Here is a 23,802-nt window from a genome sequence, read left to right as displayed (position 1 = left end):
CATTGGTTAAGACAATAAGTCACGTATTTTATTTAGTTTATTTAGTTTCTATAATGGTAACCAATACCATTTTTTTCCCTTTAAGGATATATGGTATATGGGAACTTTAGAAATCTAGAGAAAATTCCATTTTCATTTGTAGGGTCAATATGAAATTCTGTTTTGATGAATTTGGTGATGTATTTACCAAATAAAGGTTTTTTGATTTCAAATAATTCATTATACAAAAATGGAATGTATTTTATTCAACCTGACAGTTTTACATGTTATTGAAATTTTACCCACAATCATGAAGTTAAGTAGGATCTCTTGGTGAGGGGTTTTATACCCCCCTCCACACCAAAACTGCAAGGAATGTGGGAGAGGATGCTTTAGCAAAAATTTTAGCACAGTTTTTTGGACATGTGAATAATATTTCATTAAGTCTTGGCCTTTTTAAAAAATAAATTGCTCTCTTTACAAATAATAGCTTTTAATAATGTTTCTGTGATGTGCTGCTTTGTCTTACATAGCAACTCAAGCTGTTGGGAGACAAGAACAAACAACAAACAGTAATAATAAAATGTATCCATGCATTCGATGGCTTAAGTAAGCTTGTGTGAAGCCTTCAATTTAATAGCTTCTTTTGTCCTTTTCTGGTCAATTTTCCTTTTTTTTTTTTTTTTTTTTTTTTTAGCTTCCTGCTTCATGTTACACTTTTGCTCATTTTGTGATCTATTTATACCCTTGGATTTTAGATATATGCTAGTGATAGGAAAGTCAATATATTTATTGGCCAATATATTTATTGGATTTTAGATATATGCTAGTAATAGGAAAGTCAATATATTTATTGGCCTTTAATTGGTTCTTCATTCTTACAGTAAAACTGGCTGGTGCTGGCAGCTAATGGCCTTCAGGATAATAGCCTTGCATTTCTGTTTCTATCAATTGAGATGTATGGTTACCACACATGAGTTCTGTTTTCCCAAATTTGTATTTTTCACTATAATTATATCAACCAGTAAGATCTATGCTAAATATTTGTCTCTGTGACAACTGTTGAATACTTAAAGAATACTTGATAAAATAAATTTCAGTACAAGATTTTGAACTCTCCTGTGAATATGATAGAAAAAAGGTAAACATTTTCAATTCTATACATTGCTTAGCAGATGTGATCAAGACGCTCAATTCTAAAGAAATCCAAACTAAAAATACTGGATAATACTTTATGGGTATGGTTTTTGCTTTAAAAATAGTAACTTCAATCAGGAGATCCATACTCAAAGAAGAGATCTTGGCCCTACCTCCAAGTTTGATGGAGAATGAATAACTATTAATACAAGTTAAACTAAATTATAGATGGATGCATGCATCATTTTTATGATTCCCCTGATAATAGAGCGATACATAGTGCTAGTTAAGCTTATGCAGTCAAGCTGGTTGAGCTTTCTAGGATTCCTAGGAACAATATTTATACCAAAAATCAATTTAGATACATACCACGACACAAACCTAAGTATCTAGGTTTATATGCATCATCCAAATATTTAACCAAGCCAAGCTAAATATAACTGTTCATGGAAAAAGTGAGCTAATATTTATATCTCTCATATTGAGAAATTAACAGACACAATTTTAATTTTCTGGTTAAATTGTGAAAAAAAATAATGAAATATAATTTTAAGTTAAAAACTAATAACTTAAAAAACAAATGAACAACATAAGCTATATTATGAAATTATTGAAGGAGAAATTAAAGAATAAAGACCTATTGCCAAAGATAGGAAAAATAAAGTAGTTACAATAGAAATAAAATGACAATTATAAGACTGAAAACATAATAAAAAAATTATAGAACATGTATATGTTATATATCATACGAAGTATATGATATATGTCTTGGGATAAACATAGTTTTAAAAGAAAAAGAATATGAAATTGTATTAAAAACAAAAATGATTGCCACCCAAAACAAAAAAAAAAATCTCAGTTTACAAGTAGAAAAGTAAAAAATAGGAACAAACCAGTTACTAATCAGTAACTAAGTTATTATAAGTTGAGTTCAGGTTAAAAACTTAAAATGTAGGAGGAAAAACCCAACCACATTAAAAGTAATGATGAAAAGTATGGCTGAAGAAAAATTACATCAAATGTAATGAACTTACATGTTTCAAATTACAAAGCAGGAAAATACGTGAAACTGTGTTCTGATATTTTAAAAAGAATTGAATGTATAGTGATGATTATGTAAATATTAATATACTCTTGATTTCTTGATAAATCTGGGACACAAATTATAAATTACGCTATAGGTATTTTAATAATTTAATAGAATTAATATCATTAATCTAATAATAAGTGTGTTAAATTCTCTGTCATATAGAAAACACAACTTTTTAACATGTTTATGAAACTTTTTTTAAAAGGCTATATATTAGGCCCCTAAAGGGAGTCCTAATAAAAGCAAACATGTTACAAACCACAATTAATCTGTATATCAATAGAGTAGATGTAGGTACCAAATTGGGAAACAGTTGAAAACCTCTCAGTCATTTGGAAGCCCACACCTCTGTTCACTCAACTTTCTAAAAAATCTTTTGTCAAATTCAGTTTATCTAGGACAGTTTTCCTCAGGGTGTTCGAGGACCACTGTATTAGAATAAATGTGGGAGTGTTTGTTAAAAAAAATGAATATTCACTTTAGCACTAATGCAGTCATTCCAAATCAGTTAGTAAGGGTGGTGCCTGGAGATCTGGGTTAGCCATCTAAGGGAGTTTAGATCAACAGTGATCTAGAAAATTAGTGATACTAGCTCTGAACTTAAGTTTAGAAAGAAAATAGAGGCCCCACTGGAAGACGAGAGATAGAACGTGTTTATCTCTTCTTCCTCTAAAGGCCTCTCTGAAATGCTAAAGAAATAAACACATGTAAATTTATAGAGGTAGATAATAGCATCTAAAGTTAGGTAATACTAGATAAAAGTTGAAGAAGAGAGTGTCCTTTAGGCATCAAGAGGTTTCAGCAATTCTGGAAGATGAAAAGCAGATAGCATGGTAATTCATGTAGTAGGACAAAGAAAGATGTAGCTTTGATCTTCATAAAGGAGAATATGGGCAAAGGAGCCAACTTGCCTCTTAGAATCTTACAGAGGCTTAGATCTAAGAGAAACCAGAGTGCAAGTTGAGAAATGTGGATAAAAACAGGACTTGTTGAAATTTATATGTGGGACAGCTGACTCACAGCCAGCCCCTCCTTCAATCAAAATATATATATGTAATACAGTCATAATTCTGCTCCCTCCCAGGCCAGAAATCACAGGTAGGAGATTGAAGTTTTCTTCTATTGGAGAAAGTGAATGGCCTCAGAGAAAAGGACTTCACATTCTGTATTTTTGTACTCCCCTATCAAATTGGCTGGCATTCTGATGATCCTAGATCCAAATGCAAAGTCAATAATACAGGAACACAAAGCTCCCAATCAGAGGCTTAGTGCTTTGTAATTACAAATATATTCAATCAAGAATCATCAAGCATTTGAGGCAACTCCTCAACATGAAAGAGGGGCACTGAGGTGGGGAAAAACATATATTAGAGTAGCCCAGATGTAATGAAGTTCTAGTATAAGATGTTTGTAAAAGTATTTATTGAATCATAATTTTAAAAAAGACCAAGAAGGGATAAGTAAGAAAAAAATAAAAAAACAATTCCTGAAATAAAAAATTCAGAGAGAAGTGATAATATAAGGTAGGAGAAATTTGTTAGGACGTAAAACAAAAAGACCGCGAGAAGGCAAACAGGAGAAGAAATAAAAGAGATGTGAATGATTACCCTTTAAAATTCATTACCTGATTCGGGAGTTTGAGCCCTACATTGGGCTCTGTGCTGACATCTCAGAGCCTGGAGCCTGCTTCTGATTCTGTATTTCCCGCTCTCTGCCACTTGCTGCAAACAGTTCCATACACCTACCCAAAATAACATCAAAATATGTTCTCTATAAAGAAACACGAATCACACAGACACAGATTTTCCAAAATAAGCCGGGAAGCTAAAAGTTAATGAGACAAAACCTTCCAAGTTTCAAGGAAAATGATTTGTAACCTTAAAATCTAAAATCAGACTAATGCCATATCAAACCATTTTTTAATATGAGGAAAGAATATTTTCTGACCGTCAACAGTAAGTAAATTTGCTTTCAATGTTCTCTGTCCTAGGCAGCTACTCGTGGATGTGTTCCAACAAAATCCAGGAAATAGGAGGATATGAGAACCAGAAAAATGTAGGTTCAGCTTAGAGCATCAGGTAAGCAAAGTTGCAAGGAAAATTTCCCCCCTAATCTCCCTAATGTGAATTACATGAAAAATTCATCTATCTCTGTTTCAGGCCTTTGATTCTATTTCTTGAAAATTGGATCATGATGTTAAAAAGAAGCTTACTACCATCCTGCCTTGGGTTAGAATGCAAAGCATCCCTATTATAGACCAAGGCCCGAATTGTTTTCCTTTAATTTGAATGCTTTCCTCACGATTAGACTAGGAGGTAGAAATGTTTACCATAACATATATCTTACTGTGTCTGTGCAGAAAGATGTCCAAAAGATTATTTACTATAAAACTGTATTATGTTGACTCTGGGTGCTGGGACTTCGGGAGAATTAGTTTTTCTCTTCTCTTCATTGCTTGAATTCTTTTTGATGCATGTATATCCCTTGTAAACTGGATTATACATTATAAATTAACAGAGAATAATAAAAGATTGGAAATAACTTAAATGACCATAAATGGAGGGACTGGTTACATAAATCTGGTGTATTGGTACAGTGGAATATTTTTAAGTACTGATACATTGTTAAGTAAATCAAACTCTGTGTAGTCCTCTCAGTGTATAGAGTAAGGTACCCTTAGTATAAAAAGTATATATACATCTATTTATGTGCATATATCTCTGATAGAATATATAAAAGCAGGCAACAGTTGTCTCTAAGGAACAAATGATTTGAGGTTAGGAGTGAGAAGAATTTTTACTATATGCCCTTCTAGAACTTCTGAATTTGGAACTATTTGCATGTACTACTTATTTAAAAATAGCATTTAAAAATTATGACTATATCCTACAATACTCAACTGCCTTTCTCCCAATTTTCAGACTAGAAAACTCCTTAATTTATTCATGCCTCATCCTTTGTGTCTCATCTATTACCAAGTGCTATGAATTTAGCTTTTGAATTTAATCTTTCTTTTCTCTCTTGCTTCTACCACCAGATAGTTCAAAGAACTCATCAATTATTACCTGTATTACTGCAATCAATTCCTAACTATCCTTTCCAATTTTCTTCCACTTCCAAGTCAGTAATTACAGTGTGATCTTTCTAAAATACAAATTAGATCACCTTGCTTTTTAACATTGGTCCTCCAGAACACAGCAACTGAAGCAAGCATTTAAAGGATAATCCATGTGAGAGGTGCCAACCTATGGTGGAAAGAGGAAGAAAAAAGGAAAGTGAGCAAGAGAAGATGTGATGCAAAATGCAAAATGGTGCAATACAAAGTGATTAGCTAGGATTACGGGGTGCCTGGGTGTCTCAGTTGATTGAGTGTTTGACTCTTAATATCATCTCAGGTTGTGATCTCCCAGTCTTGAGATCCAGCCCCAGGTTGGGGTCTGCACTGAGCATGGAGCCTGATTGGAATTCTCTCTTCGGTCTCATATAGCTAGCGTGAGAGAGCGATAAGAGGCGAGAGCAAACGAGAGAGAGGGGACCAAGAGAGCGCATCAAAAGCGAAAGATAGAAGAGCTAGCGAAGGAGAACGAGAGAGGCGCCCTCCTAGACGGCTCTCAGTATCTCTCTCATCTCTATCACTTAATCTCTTTGTCTCTCTCCCTCTCTCTCTGTCTCTCTCCCTCTCCCTCTCTCTCTCTCTCTCCCTCTCCCTCTCTCTCTCCCTCCCTCTCTCTCTGTCTCTCTCCCTCTCTCTCTCTCTCTCTCTCTCTCTCTCCCTCTCTCTCTCCCTCTCCCCTGTTTTAGCTGCTCTATGTCTCAAGATAAGTAAACAAACGTTTAATAACAAACAAAAACTGCGAAAGTGATCAGCTAGGATTAAATATACAAATTGTGTTGTTGTTAGTTTCCTGGGAGAAAGAAAAGGAGGGGGTAATTTTAACTGCTTTCCTGTCTCCCATTGTTCAATGTTCATTCCATGACAAATCAGTTACCCTGCACTTATGGGTCTTTTTATTTAGAAACTTTGTGGTCAGATTCAGATTCAGATTCAAACAGTTGAAAAACTACTATGGATAGTAGTTTCCAAATGGATGTTAGCTAGTATTGCTGATTATTTTTGTTACTACTATTATTATGTTTCAGATGACATCATTGGGAGAAAGAGAAGGAGTGCATTTTGTGCCCTCTTGCAAGCTTCATATTTGGGGGCAAAGAGGAATTTGAGAATTTTATTTGTTTTTATTTTTTTATTTTTTAGAAAGTGTATTTATTTTGAGAGAAGAGAGAGAGTGGGGGAGGGGTAGAGAGAGGGAAAGAGAATCCCAAGCAGGCTCCGTGCTGTCAGCGCAGAGTCCTATGTGGGGCTTGATCCCACAAACTGTGAGGTCATGACCTGAGCCAAAAATCAAGAGTTGGACGCTTAATGGACTGGGCCACCCAGGAGCTCCGAAAGACTTTTAGTTGCATGATTAATTTGTATGCAATTTTCTTCATTATGTCATAGCATCAGGAAGAATTTCCATAACTCAGCCACAGGAGCACTGTTTTCTCAATTTTTTGTCATATTTCTGCCCCAAATAAGTCTGACTTCCGCTCCCTCTCTGCCCTGCTTCACTGTTGTAGTTTCAAGAATGTAGACTCTTCAGTTTCTTTTACCATGTTTTACTTGTGTCTTCATGTAACTTACACATTATAGCAACATAGAGCATATATAATACTTATATTAAAATGAAAGTTTCTAAATACAAACCACATATTTTGGCCCATATTATCTTTGAACTCAAATTTTATGTGTTTATTATTAATCATTTATTTTTCCTCATCTAGTTTCATGGAAGTAATTAATTCATTATTTAAAATATTGTATATAGTTAAGGTGGACAATGTGATGATTTGATCTACATATACACAGTAAAATGATTACTATACTCAAGCTAATTAACATGTCATCTGATGTAGTTACCCTTTTTTTTTGTGTGATGAGAGCTCCCTGAAATCTACTCTTAGCATACTTCTAATAGTCAATATAGTATTGTTTTTATTTGAGAGAGCGAGAGCGCACAAGTGGGGGAGAGGGGCAGAAGGAGAGAGAGAGAATCCCAAGCAGTCTCCACAACCAGCATGGAGCCTGATGTGGAGCTTGATCCCATGACTCTGGGATCATGACCTGAGCTGAAATCAAGAGTCAGATAATTAACCAGCTGAGCCACGCAGGTGCCCCTTAAAGATCTTTGTACAGACCATGATGTTTCCACAAATTCATGATTTTACCTCTGTTGTTTCCTTAGCTTGAAATTGACTCTCTCTCTCTTTCTTTGTCTCCTACAAACTCATTTTTGATTCTATGAAGTACCCAGTACTTTGAAGTACCCATCTCAGGCACCATCTGCAAAAGAAAGCTATCCCCATATAGCCCAGTTTTGTCAATATGCTGTTCTTTTGAACTCTCTTAGCACCTCGGTATATACTTATTATTAAGGCTATCAATTTACAAAAATAAAAATGGTTTTATTTTCTTGTTTGAGTCTCTTACATATTTATCTTCAAGACCCCTTGAAGGAAAGGGAGGTTTATAAAATCAGAGCAGGAAATCTGAAAGGGGTGAACAATGCAGACACAAATGCATGGTGTTGGGAAGGAGCCTTCACATGTGTGGATGTGTTTCCCAATGAGGTTGAGAACTGAGGATCTATGCTTGCACCTATATGCCTTCTCTCCAGTGAGAAAAATGGAAGCTGACATCTCAGGGCAATTCTTTGTCAGAAATATACATCTGCATGAAGAGAAGAGAGTTAAAAATTTAATCTGCAAAGCTATTTAGAGAGTGGATAGGCCTTGACAGGCCTCCCAAATGTATTACAAGAACAAGAAGAGTGGAGTTATGAAAAAAAAAAAAAAAAAAAGCTGTTGCAGCAAACAGAATGAAACTAAGCTTTCTTGACAGAATCAGTTTGCCAAATGACTTTAAAATCACACTTGTCCTTTTTTTCCCCCTTAAATATACTCTAATTTAAATGTGTAAGAGAAAATTTCAGAATGTATGTGGTACCGTTAAAGAACTCTAAGGTAAAGACACCACAATAATATGCATTGTGCTATTTGGGAAAAGGGTGTGTGAAACAAAATTAAAACCTGTCAAACCACTAACCAGTCACAAAAAAGTAATGAGGATTCTGGAGGCATCTATGATAATCTGACTGATAATTTTCAAACTATCACCTTATGTTGAAATTACTGCTTGACATGAATGAACAGAGTAAACCATTGCCAATCAAGTTCCAAAGAATATGACAGTTTGATGTCACTTTGTGCTCCATGTTCATTTTATTCTACTTATTACTTCAGGAAGTTTATATTCCAGCCCACATTTCATCATTGTTATAGGGAAGAGTGCTGTTCTATATTCTGACTTATACTTAGTATTAAATTTCTTTGTCTTTTTTAAAGTTTATTTATTTTTGAGAGAGAGAGAGAGAGAGAATGAATGAGTGGGGGAGGTGAAAAGAGAGAGGAGACAGAGAATTCCAAGCAGGTTCCCCACTGGCAGTGCAGAGCCCGATATGGGGTTGGAACTCACAAACCGTGAGATCATGACCAGAGCCAAAGTCAACAGTTGGATGCTTAACTGACTGAGCCAACCAGGTGCCCTAAATTTCTTTGTCTTTTAATTTCATAGTCATTTCCCTGTATGGTAAAGAAACCTACTTTTTTAAAAAATTTAATTATTTTTTAAAATTTACATCCAAGTTAGTTAGCATATAGTGCAACAATGATTTGAGGAGTAGATTCCTTAATGCCCTTTACCCATTTAGCTCATCCCCCCCACAACCCATCCAAGTAACCCCCTGTTTGTTCTCCATATTTAAGAGTCTCTAATGTTTTGTCCCCCTTCCTGTTTTTACATTATTTTTGCTTCCCTTCCCTTATGTTCATCTGTTTTGTATCTTAAAGTCCTCATATGAGTAAAGTCATATATTTGTCTTTCTCTGACTAATTTTGTTTATCATAATACCCTCTAGTTCCATCCACGTAGTTGCAAATGGCAAGATTTCCTTCTTTTTGATTGCTGAGTAATGCTCCATTGTGTGTGTGTGTGTGTGTGTGTGTGTGTGTGTGTGTGTCTGTGTCTGTATCGCATCTTTTTTATCCATTCATCCATCAATGGACATTTGGGCTCTTTCCATATTTTGGCTATTGTTGATAGTACTGCTATAAACATGGGGGTGCATGTGCCCCTTCAGAACAGCATACCTGTATCCCTTTGATAAATACCTCATAGTGCAACTGCTGGGTCATAGGGTAGTTCTATTTTTAATTTTGTGAAGAATCTCCATACTGTTTTCCAGAGTGGCTGCACCAGTCTGTGTTCCTAACAGCAGTGCAAAAGAGATCCTCTTTCTCTGCATCCTCACCAACATTGTTGTTGCCTGAGTTGTTAACATTAGCCATTCTGACAGGTGTAAGGTGGTATCTCATTGTGGTTTTGATTTGTAGTTCCCTGATGATGAGTGATGTTGAGCATTTCTTCATGTGTCGGTTGGCCATCTGGATGTCTTTTTGGAAAAGTGTCTATTCACGTCTTTTGCCCATTTCTTCACTGGATTATTTGTTTTTTGGGTGTTGAGTTTGATAGGGTTTGGATACTAACCCTTTATCTGATATGTCATTTGCAAATATCTTCTCCCATTCTGTCGGTTGCCTTTTAGTTTTGCTGATTGTTTCCTTCACTTTGCAGAAGTTTTTATTTTGATGAGGTCCCAATAGTTCATTTTTGCTTTTGTTTCCCTTGCTTCCTGAGACATGTTGAGTAAGAATTTGCTGCGGCCAAGATCAAAGAGGTTTTGCCTGCTTTCTCCTCAAGGATTTTGATGATTTCCTGTCTTACATTTCATCCATTTTGAGTTTATTTTTGTGTATGGTATAAGAAAGTGGTCCAGGTTCATTTTTCTGCATGTTGCTGTCCAGTTTTCCAGCACCACTTGCTGGAGAGACTATCTTTGTTCCATTGGATATTCTTTCCTGCTTTGTCAAAGATTAGTTGGCCATACGTTTGTGGGTCCATTTCTGGGTTCTCTATTCTGTTCCATTGATCTGTCTGTTCTTGTGCCAGTACCATACTGTCTTGATCATTACAGTTTTGTAATACAACTTGAAGTCTGGGATTGTGACGCCTCCTGCTTTGATTTTCTTTTCCAAGATTGCTTTGGCTATTCAGGGTCCTTCTGGTTCCATACAAATTTTAGGATTGTTTGTTCTAGCTCTGTGAAGAATCCTGGTGGTATTTTGATAGGAATGGCATTGAATATGTAGATTGCTTTGGGTATTATCAACATTTCAACAATATTTGTTCTATCAGGATATGGAATCTTTTTCCATTTTTTTTGGTGTGTGTCTTCTTTAATTTGTTTCATAAGCTTTCTATAGTTTTCAGTGTATCGGTTTTTCACCTCTTTGGTTAGATTTATTATGAAATATTTTATGGTTTTTGGTGCAGTTGTAAATGGGATCGATTCCTTGATTTCTCTTTCTGTTGCTTCATTGTTGGTGTATAGAAATGCAACGGATTTCTGTGCATTGATTTTATATCCTGCAACTTTGCTAAATTCATGAGTCACTTCTAACAGTTTTTTGGTGGAATCTTTTGGGTTTTCCATATAGAGTATCATGTCATCTATGAAGAGTGAAAGTTTGACCTCCCCTGGCCAATTTGGATGCCTTTTATTTCTTTGTGTTGCCTGATTGCTGAGGTTAAGACTTCCAATACTATGTTGAATAATAATGGCAAGAGTGGACATCCCTGTCTTGTTCCTGACCTTAGGGGGAAAGCTCTCAGTTTTTCCCCATTGAGATGATATTAGCATTGGTCTTTCATATATGGCTTTTATGATCTCGAGGTATGGTCCTTCCATCCCTACTTTCTCAAGGTTTTTATCAAGAAAGGATGTTGTATTTTGTCAAATGCTTTCTCTGCATCTATTGAGAAGATCATGTGGTTCTTGTCCTTTCTTTTATTGATGTAATGAATCACATTGATTGTTTTACAGATATTGAATGAGCCCTGCATCCCAGGTATAAATCCCAATTGATTGTGGTGAATAATTTTTTTTAATGTATTATTGGATCCAGTTGGCTAATATCTTGTTGAGGGTTTTTGCATCCATGTTCATCAGGGAAGATGGTCTATAGTTCTCCTTTTTAGTTCTCCTTTCCAAAACCTTTGTCTGGTTTTGGAATCAAGGTAATGCTGGCTTCATAGAAAGAGTTTGGAGGTTTTCCTTCTGTTTCTATTTTTTGGAACATCTTCCAAGAGAATAGATTTTAACTCTTCCTTAAATGTTTGGTAGAATTCCCCTGGAGAGCCATCTGGCCCTGGACTCTTGTTTTTTGGGAGATTTTTGATTACTAATGGATTTCTTTACTGGTTATGGGTCTGTTCAAATTTTCTGTTTCAGTTTTGGTAGTTTATGTTTCTAAGAATGTGTCTATTTCTTCCAGATTTCCCATTTTATTGGCATATAATTGCTCATAATATTCTCTTATTATTGTTTTTATTTCTGCTGTGTTGGTTGTGATCTCTCTTCTTTAATTCTTGATTTTATTTATTTGTGTCCCTTTTTTTTTCTTTTTGATCAAAGTGGCTATTTGGTTTATCAATTTTGTTAATGCTTTCAAAGAACCCACTTCTGTTTTCATTGATCTGTTCTACTGTTTTTTTTGTTTGTTTGTTTGTTTTGATTGCATTGATTTGTGCTCTAATCTTTATTATTTCCAGTCTTCTGCTGGTTTTGGGTTTTATTTGCTGTTCTTTTTTCAGCTCTTTAAGGTGTAAGATTAGGTTGTGTATCTGAGACCTTTCTTACTTCCTTAGGAAGGCCTGGAGTGCTATATACTTTCCTCTTATGATTGCCTTTGCTGCATCCCAGAGGTTTTGGGCTGTGGTGTTATCATTTTCATTGGCTTCCATGTACTTTTTAATTTTCCTGTTTAACTTCTTGGTTAGCCTATTCATTCTTTAGTAGGATGTTCTTTAGTCTCCAAGTATGTTACCTTTCCAAATTTTTCTTGTGGTTGATTTTGAGTTTCACAGCAAATTAGGTTTGAAAATATGCATGGTATGATCTTGAGCTTTTTGTACTTGTTGAGGACTGATTTGTGACCCAGTATGTGATCTATTCTAGAGAACATTCCTTGTGCACTCGAGAAGAATGCATATTCCTCTGCTTTAGGATAAAATGTTCTGAATGTACAGTGTGTTATTCAAAACCATTGTTTCCTTGTTGATTTTCTGTTTTGATGATCTGTGCATTGCTGTAAGTGGGGTGTTGAAGTCCCCTCCTATTATGGTATTAGTATCAATGAGTTTCTTTATGTTTGTGATCAATTGATTTATATATTTGTATGCTGTCACATTTGGAGCATAAATGTTTACAATTGTCAGGTCTTCTTGGTGGATAGACCCCTTAATTATGATATAATGCCCTTGTTCATCTCTTGTTACAGTCTTTATTATAAAGTCTAGATTGTCTGATATAAGTATGGCTACTCCAACTTTCTTTTGTTGACCATTAGCATGATACACGGTTCTCCATTCCTTACTTTCAATCTGAAGGTGTTTTTAGGTCTAAAGTGGGTCTCTTGTAAAGAGCATATAGATGCATCTTGTTTTCTTATCCATTCTGTTACCCTATGTCTTTTGCTTGGAGCACTTAGTCTGCTGACCTTTAGAGCGAGTCCTGAAAGATATGAATTTATTGCCATTATCTCTTTTGTAGAGTTGAAATTTCTGGTGGTGTTCTCTGGTCCTTTCTAGTCCTTGTTGCTTTTGGTCTTTTTTTTTTTCCCCCATCTTTTCTCCCCTCAGAGAGTCCTCCTTAAAATTTCTTGCAGGGCTGGTTTAGTGGTCATGAACTCCTTTAGTTTTTGTTTGTCTGGGAAATTTTTAATATCCTATTTTGAATGACAGCCTTGTTGGATAAAGAATTCTTGGCTGCATATTTTTCTGATTCAGCATGTTGAATATATCCTGCCTCTCCTTTCTGGCCTGTGAAGTTTCTGTGGATAGGTCTGCTGCAAACTTGATCTGCCTTCCCTTGTAGGTTAAGGACTTTTTTTCCCTTGCTACTTTCATGATTCTCTCCTTGCCTGAGTATTTTATGAATTTGACTATGATATGCCTTGCTGATGGTTGTTTTTTGTTGAATCTAATGGGATCCCTCTGTGCTTCTTGGATTTTGATGTTTGTGTCTTTCCCCAGGTTAGGAAAGTTTTCTGCTATGATTTGTTCACATAATGCTTCTACCCCTTTTTCTATCTCTTAATCTTCTGGGACCCCTATGATTGTGATGTTGTTCCTTTTTAATGAGTCACTGATTTCTCTAATTCTTAAATTGTGCTCTTTTGCCTTCATCTCCCTCTTTTTTTCTGCTTCATTATTCTCCTTAAGTTTGTCCTCTATATCACTGATTCACTGCTGTGCCTCTTCCATCACTGCCACTGTGGCATCCATTTTAGAATGCAGCTCAGTTATAGCATTTTTTATTTCATCCTGACTAGCTTTTACTTCTTTTGTCTCCGCAGAGAGGGATTCTAATCTATTTTCAACTCCAGCCAGTATTCTTATTATCGTGATTCTAAATTCTGGTTCAGACATCTTGATTGTATCTGTGATGATTAAGTCATTTCCTGTTATTTCTTCCTGCTCTTTCTTTTGGGGTGAATTCTTTTGTTTCATGGTTTTGAAGGAAGAAAGGAATTAATAAAGTAAAAAAAAGTAAAATTGAAAAACTAAACAACACACACGCGCGCACACACACACACACACACACACACAAAAGAATCAAATAAATGATGTTAGATCCTAGGTGTGTTTTGGTCTGGTTGTCGAATGGAGCTTGACAGATTAGAGAAAAAAGGAAATAAATAAAAGGAAACTGTTTGAAAATTCGAAAAAATGAATAAAATAGAATAAAGTGAAATTAAGGAAATAAAATAGAATTTGAAAAATTTACAAAAAAGTAAAAAATACAGTAGAAAAAATTAAATAAAAATATTTTAATAGAAATTTCAAATAAAAATAATTTTTTTCTCTTTCTGTATTCAAGAAAAAGAAAAGACACGAAAAAGAGAAAAAAGAAAGTTGAATAGATGGACCAGTGAGTGAACAGACTGAAATATAATTGAAATTACATCATTTTCCCCTACAAGTCAAACTACAAAGCACTTTATAGTCTCTAAACTAAGCAGGCAGAGAGACTTGTGGTGTTCTTGAAGAGCCAGTTTGGCCTAGTTGGGCGGGGCTTAGTGTAATGGTTCTGTTCCCCAGTAGATGGCAGTGCTTAGCTTACTGGGTGGATTGTTGTCACACTTGTAGGTGTGTATACCCATGCGTGGGAGGGGTGAAAATGGTGTCACCCAGCTACCCAGTCTCTAGTGTTAGAACTGTATTCTCCCTGATCAGCAATCACGCACCTGTCCTTTATGTCTGGCTTCTGTCCACTCCCTGCTTTTACACTGTCCATGACCAAGCCTTCAAGTTGCCAGGTGGCACCTCCCTGCTGTGTTTTATCTCAGATGCACCTGTGTTTCCTGACCCCTCCCTTCTGAGGGACTACACGTTTGACCTGCCCAGACCTTCTGGGGGAGGGTCTCACTGAGCAATGGCTGGGTGCCAGCCACAGCCAGGAACATTCATAGGACTGTGCTGTTGCCAATGCCCAGAGACTGTCTGGGTGCCAACCTGCCCCAGAAAATGTTCGCACAATCATGTAGCAGCAGTGTTTCAGGGATTGTGGAAAATCTCAACACACATCTGGCACCAGGTTTCACCCTTAACAATGTTGTTCCCACACCAGCGAATGTGGTTGTTCTCTTGGGTCTGCTAGCACCTTTGTTTGTGGTGGGGCTGCACAGCCTCTACCAAATGTCCTTCCAGCAGGGGAGCCTCCTCCCCCCTGTGGCCTGAGGACCCCCAGACCTCACTCTGCTCCTGGTGATTCACCCTTCCCACCAGAGCAGCGCTGGGTATCCAACTGCGGAGTTTCAGACTTTGCATTCCCCCTATTTAGAGTCTTAATGGAATTTAAACCCTCTCCTTTCTCCTTTCTTCCTTTTTAGTTCAGTACTTGCAGCTGTTTCTACCTTTCCACTTTCTCTCCAGCTTCTTTTGTTTGGGGGAGCTTTTCTGGTACTCTCCCCCCATCTCCATCCTCTCTCCTCAAGCAAAAACAGCTGCATGCCCTCCATGGCTTCTCTGTCCCCCAGTTCACCTCTCTGCACTGCGTACCTGCTGAGTTCTGTGGTTCAGGTTGTGCAGAGTTTTGTGTTAATCCTCAAATCAGTTTTCTAGATGTCCAGGATGGTTTAGTTCTGATCTGGCTGTATTTCATGGATGCAAGATACAAAAAAAGCCTTGCATGCTGTTCTGCCATCTTGGCTCCTCCTCCCATACTTTCCATTTTTTTATAGGTAGTACTTGGGGTGGGTAGATCACCATTATCAAATAGTTAAGAAAATAAAGATATGAATTCATATGACCTTTTCAAGTGATATAGAGACAGCTGTAATAAAATTCAACATTTACTGAATGATTTTAATGTTTAAACCAAGTTCTGGACTCCACTGCTATTTTTATAGTCCTATTTTTTATCTGACCAGGCCTCAGCCTGGGCAAAGGCACACTATTACTCTAGCAATATCCTGCCTATTAATATTGTAGAATTTTTTTCCATTAAAGTCTTCACAGCTACTGAAGCATAACTCTTAAGTCCTAAGATGTAAGTCTATCTTAAAATATTGCTTTAAATCTTTAATATCTAGGGCTTCACCATGCTTTCCAGATTTCCTGTTAAAGTATCAACTTGTTAAATATAAATACTGATCATGTGTCCCCCAGCCCAACATATCTGCTTTTCTTAACCTACCATGTTCTTTGTTAGTGGGTTCTGAGCTAGCTTGCACTCCACTCAGATGTAGGTAACTTAATGGAAAGATTCAGGTTTATCTCATTGTAGTAATTATGAGGGCTGTTTATAAATATATTATTTTTCCTCCTGCTGAATGTATGGTAGCTTTGCATTTCTCTAGACTATTTTGACTATGGTCATGTGCCTTACTCTGGCCAATGAGATGTGAGAAGTGATGTGTTTCACTTCCAAGAAGAAGCCATGAGGCAGGGCATGATATCCCATGTTTTCTTATACTTCTCTGGAAATGTTGGAAATATGTATTAAGATGACTCTTCCATTAGAGTTGGCTTTTGAGCACCAAGGTTAATATAGTCCTCTTCTATCCCCCAATCCCTACTGATGACATCTGTTGGCCTTTTAGTCTGAGAGAGAAATAAACTTTTGCTGTCTTAAGCCACTGAAATTTTGGGGTTTTCTTTTAGCAGAGAATAACTTATTCTATCTTAATTGATGTACCATCCTTTTGGTTGCATGGAATCTGGCTCTTAGGGAGACAAATTTTGAAAGTTAATTTTATTTATTTTTTTTTTAATTTTTTTTTTTTTCAACGTTTATTTATTTTTGGGACAGAGAGAGACAGAGCATGAACGAGGGAGGGGCAGAGAGAGAGGGAGACACAGAATCGGAAACAGGCTCCAGGCTCTGAGCCATCAGCCCAGAGCCTGACGCGGGGCTCGAACTCCCGGACCTCGAGATCGTGACCTGGCTGAAGTCGGAAGCTTAACCGACTGCGCCACCCAGGCGCCCCTAAAAGTTAATTTTAAAATTATTCATCTGTTACTGAATTTTGTCATCTACCTTCTCTGAATGTATTGATTTCTTCTTTTATTTTCTTAATGTGATAGGGTATATTGACTGATTTTTAACAGCTTTATTGGGGTATTATTTACATACTATATAATTCAATTCTCTTATGTGTACAATTCAGTGATTTTTTAAAATATATTTATAGAGTTGTAAATACTCATAACCACAATCTAATATTAGAGCAATCCCATTCCCCTAAAAACATACAAACCAACCAACCAACAAACAAAAACAACTAATGGCTATTTGCTGTTATTTGCTATTGTTGCCTCTCATCCTAGGCAGCCACTAATCTGTTTTCTGTCTTTGCAGATTTTGTCTTTTCTGGACATGTTATATAAGTGAATCATACAATGTGTTGTATTTTTGTGACTAGTTTATTTCATTTAGCATCGTGTCTTCAAGGTTCATCCATGTTGCAAGGCACATAAGTTCTTCATTCCCTTTCATGGATGAATAATATTCTACTGTATGGATATACCAATTCTGTTTATCCACTCACCAGTGGATGAGCATTTAGGTTGTTTACATTTTTTGGCTATTATAAATGATGCAGCCGTGACAATAAATACAGGTATTTATGCACACAAATGTATTAATTTTTCTTCATTAGATACCTAGGAGTGGAATTATTGGGTTGTATGGTAAATTTATGTTGAACATTTTAGGAAACTGCTAATCAGTTTTCCATGGTGGAGGAAGCACCATATGCATAGTTGAACAGCACTGATAGACCCAAAGCACTATTATATCCTTTGGATCTTAAAGGCCCTTATATGGCTGTTCAGTAAAAGTATTCAGGTAATGAATAGAAGATTCTATTTCTCTTTACTTTCTTTTCAACTCATACATACTCACACACACAAACATTCTTCTTGGAGAGTGAGTACCAGTATGTTCTGGCTGGTTAATGATTCCTGGTAGACAAAGAGTCATTGGATTCTCCATTTGTTCCTGAACCTGTCATTTATTGAATCTTATATGAGAAATAATTCCAAAAGGGATTGAGGTCTGTGCTGGAATAGTCTGACACGCAGAGTTAGGTGTCATTGCTTCTCTCAGATTCCTATTTACACCCTTTGACCTATCAGTGATGCTTTAACTGTTGAAAAATCATCTGTCCTGCCTGATCTAATTTTTATCATGTGCATACAGTATTATTCCTCAAAGAACAAAGAGCCAGCTTTTAACACTATGTAAATATAAATGTCTTGATTAAGTTCTTTCAAGTCATTTAAGGAAAAGACCCACCCATTTTGTCATTTATATACTTTATCTTTTGCTTCATTGTTAATTTTCATTTAAGTTGGCTGAAGGTATTAATTCATTTTTTAAAATTTGTTTCAAATAAATACTCTAAATATTTCCAAATATATGTATATATCCTGCATACAAAGACCAGGCCAAGAGTGAAGACCTAAATTGTAATGTTTTCTATGTAACTGAAACAGGTGGCCAGTGGAAGAGAAAATGAGAGGGAGCTCAAACAAGAAAAGCAAGATGATTAAGTTGGTAATGGAAGGACCATGGCAACAGAGAAGTAAGTCCAAGAGCTCAATTTGGGTTTTGAACTCGTTGCTGCTCTAAGTTCTTTCTGACATGTGGAAACAAGGTGTCTTTTCCATGTACTTGCTGCTCAAAAGCAGGCTCCAAACTGAGGCAAAGTTCAGTAATGTCATAGGGTGTAATCACAAGGCTGGCTGTAGGTAAGCAGGATGGAACTAAGGTGTACCTTTGGAGTTACACATCTCCAACTATCCTCTACTTCTCTGAAGTTGGAATGTTTCTCTGTCCAGAGGGAACTGGATCTGATAAGCTACTCACACTGTGGTATCATTTAGTTTGCTTGAATGGTTGGCAGTTCAGGGTGTGGCTAAAAGCTTAGGCTTTGAAGGTTTGGAAACTCATTGTCATCTTCCAGGACTCTTGTGATCATGGGCAATTTACTTAACATTTTGTATTCTGGAGTGCCTGAGTGGCTCAGTTGGTGAAACATCTGACTTCGGCTCAGGTCATGATCTCATGGTTCATGGATTCGAGCCCTATGTTAGGCTCTGTGCTGACAGCACAGATTCTATGTCTCCCTCTCTCTCTGCCCCTCATTCACTCGGTCTCTGACTCTCTCTCTCTCAAAAATAAATAAACATTAAAAAAATTAAAAAAGAATGTTTTATATTTAAAATGGGTATAATTCCAGAATGTCATAGATCTTTTGTGAAGGTTCGTGGATAATATAAGACAGTAGACACAGTGTCTGCCAGGGAGTGAATTCTCCATAAATATTGGTTGTTATTATTAGTGATGAGTGGTTGCCATTCCGTATAGTACTATTTTTCATTCTTTTTCTTTTTAACAGCTTTATTGATATATCATTTAAGTACTATACAATTCCCCATTAAAGTGTAGCATTCAATGCCTTTTATTATATTCACAGTTGTGTGCAAACTGTACAACTTCAGAACATTTCATTACCTCAAAAAAAACCCCCAAACCCTTTATCTACCACTCCCCTATCTCCCATCACACCCCCACCACTAAGTAGCCATTAATCTTCTTTCTTTTCTAGGTTTGCCTTTTCTAGATATCTCATGTGAATGGAATGCTAGAACAGATCTTCTGAGACTAGTTTCTTTCATTTAGCATAATGTTTTTAAGGTTATCCATGTTTCAGCACATATCAATCAGTACTTTGTTCCTTCTTATGGCTGAAAAATATGCCGTTGTATGGATATACCACATTCTGTTTATCTACTTATCAGTAGATGAATTGTTTCCTTTTGGCAATTATGAATATGATGCTATTTTTTTGTGGAAATATGTTTCTATTTCTTTTGGCTAGATGCCTAGTTATGGGATTACTAGGTCATGCGGTAAGTTTGTTTAATTACTTGAAGAATTGCCAGACTATTTTCCAAAGCAGTGCCACCATTTTTTTTTCATCCCCACCATCATGTACAAGTGTCCTGATTTCTCCACATCGACTGTGTCTTTTCTGTTTTTTAAAAGTGAAATGGTTATAATCTATAAAAACTTCATAAGGACTTAAACTGAGAGAGGATAAAGTTAGATCTTATTGAATTTTATGTATTCATGGAAACAACATAAGAGTAAAGATAATGGGCCAAAATTGTACTTTTGTGGGAAGTTTTGATGTCTACAGTCATTTAAAGAAGGCTTATTTTATAGGACATGCATGTAATTTATTGTCCAAACTACAATACATTAGAGAATGGAAGGAGTTCTATGTATAATTATGCTGGGGAACAAGGGTAAGTTGAGGCTGTCCCAGACACACTGGGGCATGTGGTCACCTGATGTGTCATTAAAGGCCTCACTATGCCTTCACTCATTTGGAAATATATTTTATTTTCTTTTTTAGCAGAAGTGATAGTTTGTATTTATCTCACACTTGGAGGCAAGAGTACATGAATACATTTGTTGTTTTAAGTTTTTTTAATTTCAAGATACTTTATTGTTTTATTTAAAAAATGTTTATTTATTTTTGAGAGAGAGAGAGCAAGCAAAAGTGAGTGGGGAAGGGGCAGAGAGAGAGAGAGAGAGAGAGAGAGAGAATCCTAAGCAGGTTGTGCTCTGACAACCTGTGAGATCATGACCTGAATCAAAATCAAGTCAGACACTTAACCAACTGAGCCACTCAGGCTCCCCAAGGTACTTTATTTTTAAAACAGGTCAAAACACTAAGCTTTTGGCCCATTCTGCCAATGTACAAGCTACAAACGCTTGCTCAGCTGCTGGGAGGCACTCTTTAGTAGCATGTTCGACAAGTGAATAAAAATCCAGATGAAACAAATATCCAAATGGTTTCCATAGGAACACACATAAGTGACTCCATCTCCTAGAGTTCTCTATTGCTGCATCCATGCCAACCCTGCTTACAAAGACATCGCAAAAATAGCAGTGATTAAGTTCAACAGTTCCCCCAAATCTCATAATTCAAGCTAAACTTGCATCTAACAGTTACAGGAGTGGCATGTACTTGTTAATGCTAAGTAAAGCACAGGCAACAGGAGAATGCTCCATCCCTCTCTCCCAAGCACAGGACACAGGTAGAGTGCTGATATCCTGCTCTTGTACTTCTAGTGGAAAGTCATGGTTGTATCAGTTGCCATGTTGGTGTCAACATCACATAGATAGTTGGCCTCTGGAACCCACTGAAAGTAGAAGCAGCAGCAACAGTGTAAGCACCTATGTTTTCAAAAAGCATCCACTTGCCTGCATGCATCTTGGGCAAGTGACAGTGCTCAACAATGCCATCAAGGCTGTTACATGTCGGTCCCCATACACTGGTTCAATAATATTTCTCATCTCATCTGGTTTGGGTCTCTCTGCATAAGGGGCTTCATGTGTGCATGATCATAAAGAATGCAATTAAATGATCCATATACCCCATCATTCATGTAATACATAGAGATTTGTTCACTCGACTCATCTCATCATCAGAGCATGTCTATTCCTTTAATACGAGTTTTTTGGCAATGATATTAACCGTGATCATGAAAGCTGATGCAACATAACGTCTGCTGGTCTCAGCTATGATTCTCACTCCTGAGTCTGACGGCAAATACTTGTTCAGTGCTGGGTTGATAACACAGGTGATTGTCTTCAAATTTAAGCTTTACATCTTCAGATCCAGGAAAGCCACCACCGATATCAAGCAGAAACATGTTGAAACCAACCTCAGCTCCCATGTCAAAGACACAGCGGGTATCAGAGATGGTCTGCATGTAGGTCTCAGGATCAGTACAGCCACTTCCATATGGAAGCTGACACTGATGACATCAATGTGGAGCTCTTTTGCCCCAAAAGGAGCCTGCTGGTTTTGAGTGTGGCATCAGATTTAACACCGAGGCAACAGACTGCTTTGGAATCATCAGTGGCAATCTGCAACACTAACGTTGCCTTTGGATGTGCCCTGGCACCTTCCCTCAATTTGACTTCACTATCATCTTCTGGACTCCCATTATTGATAGAATATTTAATCTGAGACACTTGTTTGGATTTGCATAGATAATCCTCTCTAGAGGCACCTAGAGACTCTGTACCAATTGTACTTCAGTCTTGCTGGCTCAATCAAATCCTGTCCCTAAGGCAAGGAGCGTCTTCACTATGGTTCTATTATCATTGCATTTGACTGCATAAAAGGGGATGATCCAAGGACGAGCTTTTAAGCATCTCTGATGTTTCTTTGGAAAGTCTCCCAGGTCTGCGACATAGAAGGCATCCTTATCATTGGAAGACAAAACTTCATTAATTTTTTGGTCCAACATGCCCTTGGCAGTAAGGCCTTCATGGAGGAAATGGCAGTCAAACTGCATTACTAGAGTTGTTCATGGTTTCTTGATCTTTCCATGGAAAACTAAGAGACGGAATTTAAAGAAATTATTGCCACCATTTCTCAAAGGCCATTCTTGGGAATTCCAAGTCCCCCCGAAGATGCGTGTGCTCTTGGTGCAGCAGTGGTGATGTTCTAATAAACACAGAATTTGCTGTCTTAGAGCACACAGGTGCCATGGGCTGGCTCATGGCCCCTAGTACAAAGGACAGCTCCCCCCACCCCAGCCCACCACCTTGCTGCCTCCCTGGGGGGAATGCCAGACCCAGGTGGCCCCTGAGCTCTGGCAGAGGGTCACACCATAGAGGCTGAGGGCACTTACCTGTTGTTCCCTCGGAACAGAGCCAGCATAACTGATGCATACGGAAAATGAAGCCTAGCTGTTCAAATAGGCTGTATTGTTTTTGCAGCTAATCTGAAGCAGATTGCATTATGGATTTTACATTTTATATAATGTTGACATTTTAAAGATTTTTGTGGACCCTATATCATTTTTTTTATTATTATACAAAAATAAACTCCTCCAGGAGTGCCTATTACTATATTAGGCATATAAATGTTGCCTTCTCCTCCAATATATATTAAAAAAAATAATTCAGGTCACAGTGCTTAGTGTTGTGGAAACACGCACGGAAGTCAGTCTGCATTTCAGGGATTGGGGTTTCTGAAACAGATTCTCCCATGCAAATCCTCTTTTCCAAATCCTCTTTTTCCCCCATTTTTCTTCCATTCTACTTCCCTGCTAACCAACCAACCAAACTGAACCCAATATCTGCAGTACTATTGACTCTTAGAAAAATAACAACTGTCCTATTAATTGGAATTCTGATTTCCATGAATATACAGGGTCAGTTCAACAGCCTATAATGCTAGAGCCTGGCAGAGTATCACCATGAAAATGACAAACAAACAGAGAGGCACTTGTTACTGCCCCAGGAGGGAAGGACCAAATACCATAGTCTTACCTTAATTCACCCTCTGGAGGACCTATCTTTGCCAGCAGCACAAACCGAGTCATGACCATTAAAGAACAAACAACTGTGAGAGAAAAGCAAGCTGAGAGGAAAACAATTGCTGTCCACTTGAATACACAGGAGGGCTTCTTCAAGAACATTTGAGTTGCATGGAAGGTTGACCCTCAAACAGTTGCCTAGGTCAGCAGGACCTGAGGCGATCCCTGGGGTGAGGACTGGTCAGGTAAGTTAAAGCCGCCTTCAGGGCACTTTCAACTTCCGGCACCAATTTCCTCAAGACGGAGGATGAGAAAGCAACACTGTTTGAGTTCAACTTTCTCCTTCACTGTTTTTTTTTTTTTTTCTTGTTTCCTTTGTTCCTGTGAGTCGAGTATATCCAAGAGTGACTTCTAATAGTTGGGCAAATTCTTTATAAGGATGTTGCCTCCTGGTCTGATCATGGACTTACTTTTTAGCAATCCAAACTCATTTTATAGGCTCCAGGCATGATTGTGCAGAATG

The 23,802-nt window shown here is 37.2% G+C and overlaps 1 long non-coding RNA gene and 1 pseudogene across 1 annotated transcript in view; one reads left to right on the top strand and one right to left on the bottom strand.

Moving 5' to 3' along the window:
* Positions 1-23,802, top strand: part of LOC115514049 — a 104,119-nt gene that overhangs the window by 20,387 nt on the left and 59,930 nt on the right. Inside the window, exons 2-3 of the long non-coding RNA XR_003968871.1 lie at positions 4,197-4,284; positions 18,426-18,514. This is a non-coding gene — a long non-coding RNA (uncharacterized LOC115514049). The remainder of the gene's footprint in view (positions 1-4,196; positions 4,285-18,425; positions 18,515-23,802) is intronic.
* On the bottom strand, positions 20,725-22,326 carry LOC115514048 (annotated as a pseudogene).

The sequence above is a fragment of the Lynx canadensis genome, chromosome B2 (assembly GCF_007474595.2).
Source record: "Lynx canadensis isolate LIC74 chromosome B2, mLynCan4.pri.v2, whole genome shotgun sequence".
Classification (NCBI taxonomy): Eukaryota; Metazoa; Chordata; class Mammalia; order Carnivora; family Felidae; genus Lynx; species Lynx canadensis.
This window is presented reverse-complemented; position numbering and strand designations above follow the sequence as displayed.